This window comes from Mus caroli, chromosome 11 (assembly GCF_900094665.2).
Source record: "Mus caroli chromosome 11, CAROLI_EIJ_v1.1, whole genome shotgun sequence".
Lineage (NCBI taxonomy): Eukaryota > Metazoa > Chordata > Mammalia > Rodentia > Muridae > Mus > Mus caroli.
The window spans coordinates 22,304,670-22,309,570 of record NC_034580.1 but is presented as its reverse complement, the minus strand read 5'-3'; the positions used below and the strand labels follow the sequence as shown (position 1 = coordinate 22,309,570).

At 43.2% G+C, this 4,901-nt stretch overlaps 1 protein-coding gene across 1 annotated transcript in view; it reads left to right on the top strand.

Annotated features, from left to right (window-relative positions):
* The first annotated feature begins 3,219 nt into the window (after positions 1-3,219).
* Positions 3,220-4,901, top strand: part of Vrk2 (VRK serine/threonine kinase 2) — a 117,361-nt gene continuing 115,679 nt past the window's right edge. The window contains exon 1 of the mRNA XM_021177191.2: positions 3,220-3,312. The gene's annotated coding sequence lies outside the window, so the exon portion shown is untranslated. The remainder of the gene's footprint in view (positions 3,313-4,901) is intronic.

The following is a 4,901-nucleotide window of genomic DNA, read 5'->3' as shown; positions in this document are numbered from 1 at the left end:
GATGCTTCCGTGGCAGGTTTGCTCCCTTTTGTTGCTGGGTGATATTTCATCATATACGATCCAGGTTCCATGTAGTTTATCCACCCACTAAGAGATGGGAATTTGATGGCAGTTTGAAACTTTTATGCATTCAGCTGCTAATCAACATTGGTAGTCATGCCTTTGTGCTGATATAGGACTACATTTCTCCTTTTCAAAGGATTTATTCTATTTTAAATTATGCGTTTCTAAATGTATAGCTGTGGGTGAATATGTGAAGATGTGAGTGTAGTCCATAGAGACTCAGATTCCTTGAAGCAGGAGTTACAGACAGTGTGAGCTGCCCAGTGTGGGCAAGAGATATATGTTCCCATAACTACTGAGCTATCCCTTCAGTACCATTTCTCTTGATGAAAAGTTTGGGAACATGCCTGTGAGGTCACATACTTAGTATCACACTGGGACGTTATTTCACCTTATACAGTGTTAGTTACTTGCAATCAGCCATGATCCTGTACTATGAAATAGAACACTCCAACACTGAGTTGTGCGATGGAGTCTTGTCCTGTTATGTTTAGAGCTTCAGCCCTTCTTTTGCCTTACAAACTCACTTTGTACACTCTGCCTGTGCCAGTCACTCAGTACCACAAGGGTTTTCACATTGACTACTGAGGGATTACAATTTGCGTCCAAATTAATATGTCATTCTTCTATGTCATGTCCCATACTATCCACCTCATTTTGTCTCGTCACATAGACATGTGTCACCCCATATTATCACAAGCAGGGTGAATATGGTACAATAAGATATTTTGTATTAGTTTGAATGAGAAATGTCCCAGACAGTCTCAGGCATTTGTACACTTGGCCTCCAACTGCTGGCACTGTCTGGGGAGGTTTGGTTTGCACCACCTGCCTGGTATAGTATGTCACTGGAGACTAAAAGGCCTTCTGCCATCTTCAGTTGGCTCTTTTTCTTTTCTGTTTGTGGTTCAAGATGTGAGCTCTCAGCTTGCTGTTCCTGCTGCCATAGCTGCTGCCATCTTGTTGTTCTACCACCATAGACACTTATTCCCCTGGAACCATGAACCAAAAATATACTCTCTCTTCCTTAAGTTGGCTTGGACAATTTTTTTTTTATCACAGCAAGAGAAATGTACTAATGTATTCATATTCACATAGGATAAAATCCCTTGTAATTTATCTTTATTACTGACCTATTACTAATTATGGTTAACCTCTGACTATGTCTAATTTATAAGTAAAATTCTTTATGGGTAAAATAAAAGTTATTTTGCCTCAAAAATGACCTTACCTTAAAAAAGAAACTTATTACAGAATATGTAAGGTTTGGTTCTATCTATAGTTTCAGATATTCCCTGGGAATCTTAAAATATGATTCCTATGGACAAGATGGGATATGCTAAGTCAGAGCCTGACAAATTGTCTGGATAAGCAGTAGAATGAAACTCCATTTCCTCTGCATCCTTTCCAACACTGGATATCTTACGTGTTCTCTCTCTCTCTCTCTCTCTCTCTCTCTCTCTCTCTCTCTCTGTGTGTGTGTGTATTTGAGACAGGATCTCTCACTGAACCTGATTATCATCTCTAAATCAAGAGTGGTAGGTCAATGGGCTTCAGTGATTCACTTGTCTCTGTTCCCATCATACCCACCTTACTCTCTGTACAGTAACTTCCTATGTAGGAAAGATGACCATAACCTTCAGCTCTTTCCTTGTGTTCTACCTCAAAAGTGTTCAGGTTATAGGCCTGTGCTATGGAGCTGTTTTATATGCTGGGGATTTTATTGAGGGCTTCCTACAGGTCAGAGGAACACTACCGATGAAGCTACACCCCTGTCTACAAAATTCATTTTAAAAATGTTTTTATACCCAAATCATGTAGTTCTTTTAAGAAATAGTCTCATGCTGTTTACCATTTTTGGAGTTTGGTAAAATCCTTATTTTCCTTATTTCATCAAATTTAGCAGAGAGAATTAATACCACCAGGCAAGAATAAAGCTTCTATCATGATATTTGAGTCACTGTTGAATCAAGCTTTATTAAATACTGGCCAGGAATGATGGACACAGGCCAGGTCTACACCAGGAATTCCAGAGTATGGCACCATATTGCATTTGTCAGGGGCTTATGAAGGCAAATCCCACAAGGGTATGCACTTTCTGCCTTTGTAGACTCAAGGGCAAACATTCATCCTGACGTACCTCTTGCCCATTTACTTCCCACCTACATGTGACCAAGCACATCTTGTGCAGTTTGGGCAAGCTTGTTATCTTTCTTGAACAACAGCCTCCAGCATTCCTAGAAGTTACCTTGAGCAAGTGGGACTTACAAGTTAGAGGTATTTTTGTTTGTTTGTTTGTTTGTTTTATAGGTCTCTTTTTGGTTTTTCAAGACAGGGTTTCTCTGTGTAGCCCTGGCTGTCCTGGAACTCAGGCTGGCCTCGAACTCAGAAATCCACCTGCCTCTGCCTCCCAAGTGCTGGGATTAAAGGCTTGTGCCACCACTGCCCAGCTGTTTTATAGGTCTCTTAAAGTATAGTAACTAAAACTTAAAACATAACTTTAGCCTTCACAGAGAGGCTGTTTTTCTTTCAGTATTTGCATCTGGACAATTATTGAGTGTTTTTAGGTAAGAAACTAAAGTGCTGTTTGAACAGTCTTTTTTATAAAGATTTGTTTGTTTGCTCTAAAATGTAAATTGTGTATCCTTAAAGAACTTCTATATACTTAACATATTTCTCTCAGATGTCATAGTAACCTTAAAACTCAATAACTAATGTTTTTCATTTTACAGATGGGAACGTAGAAATGTACTAACTTTCGTTTTAAACATTATCCAAGTATTAAGTGACAGAACTAGGCCTAGGGCAGTCACTTGCAAGTGACACACCCAGATAGATACAGGCCCTCCCAGTTACAAGGGGCTGTCTGGGTATGCCCAGAGGCTGGACGAGCTGTTGGTAAGGATCTGATCAATTTAAAAGGGATTGGTACTCAGAACTGGTACAGGAAGGTTTCAGTTCTTCTTCTGTAAGCGCTGGCCCAGTTTACTAACCCCAGGTTAATCTGAAGGCTCTTCAGACAGGCCTTGGCAGGGCCCAGTGCTTAGAAACTCTAACCCTCTCTCTCTCGGTACCGCCCCTCCACCGCTGCAGCCTCTGCCACTGGGCGGCCTCTGCCAGGCTCTGGGGCTCCCAGGGCTGGCTCCGGGGAGGCGGCCCACAGGCTCGCCCGGCCCCTGGGAGGAGCCTGGAGAGGCCCGCGTGACTGCGAGGCCTTAGGAGACCAGCGCTGTGGGACTCCGGCGGCAGGTCAGTCTTCCCTCCATCCCGGCTCCGACGCTCAGTGCCCGGCGGGCGGCTGCGGCGTTGTCCGGGCCCGCTACAGGCCCAGCTTCAGTCCCCGCACCCGGTACCGACTCATCCGGGAAACCGGCCGGCGCTTCTGCACAGCTCCGGACAGCCATCCCTGGGANGGGGTCGCCGCTCAAGGCCGGGAGGGAGCGTTTGAACCGGGCGAGCATCACCCCGGAACCACNGAGTCCCCAAACTTTTAGCTGCCCCGCTTAGAAGTTGTTCTAGGAAGACTTGCCAACTTTAGCCAGCAACTTTGGCGTGTGTGCCCAACATACCGCCCGGTTTAGGGAACCCTTGGAATCACATCCTCCTTCAATTCGGTGGCCCAGTTGTTCCTGGTTTAGATTTCCCGCTCTGCTCGGGGCTCTGTTNAGCCCACTGGAGTGGAGTTTCAGCGGCCTCGGAGGCACTGGGTTCAATAAGCGAAGGAGGGAAAACTACTTAAGCANAGATGGGTAGTTTAAGAGAAACATTTTGTACCCTGTCAGTATTTATAAATAATTTTCACGAAAGCATTTGTCCTGGTTAGATTTTGCTGTTGTTATCAACTTGTCTCCATGGAGGTCCATCTGGGAAGAGGGACAAATGTTGAATGTTGAGATTAATGTGAGGCTGTTAGTGACTGGGGAAGGGTACAGTTTTAAATTCAAAGGTCGCGTCTGACCTTTGGTAGTGTCTTACCACCACCAAACAAAACACCTGGGAATGACTTCCAAGAGCAAGGATTACCATGACAAGCTAACCTGTCCTATCAGGCCACTGACTAGTTCAGGCTTTCTGGTTTTCTGACCCTCCCTCTTACCCACTCCCATCAATGTGAGAACAGCTTTGCCTTAGAGATTACAGCTCTACAGATAACAGGAATCCCACATTCCAGAAGAAGGCCACATAAATTTAACTCAAGTGGCAAAATACCTCCATTAGATTTACTCACGGGCAGATGTGGATCTGTTGGAGTGATAGATGGGGGAGGGCCCAGGCCAGCAGTGCCATCCTTGGGCCTGGTTTGTTTAAGAAAGTCAAGCTGGTTGAGCCAGTTCGGCGCAGGACAAGCTATTGAGCAGGGGTCTGCCATGGTGGCTTCAGTACCTGCCTGCAATTGCTGCTTTGAGTTCCTGCCCTGACTCCCCTTTCAGGTGGATTGTAAACTATATGAAGTAATTCCCAAGTTGCTTTACCATGGTTTTGTTTATTTGGTTTTTTTGTTTGTTTGTTTTTGTTTTAGTCTAGAAATACTAAGAAGACCATGGTTACTTTCACGTCTAATTTCAAGCATTTTTTCTAATATTTATTAATTATATATCCCCTAGGAAGGTTGGTTCTTGGACAACCTAAAAAAAATCACATTACTCGTTTGCTAATTTCTATACAATGATAATTAATTATATTCTATAGTGTTGCTAAATATTAATAAACTCCTACATGAAATTTTGAAGTATTGATTTAAATGAAACACAGTAGATATTTTTAATTTTTAAGAAATTAATTTTTAATTTTTAATTTTGTGTGTGTGTATATAGGTGCCAGGTGAAGAGGTCAAATAT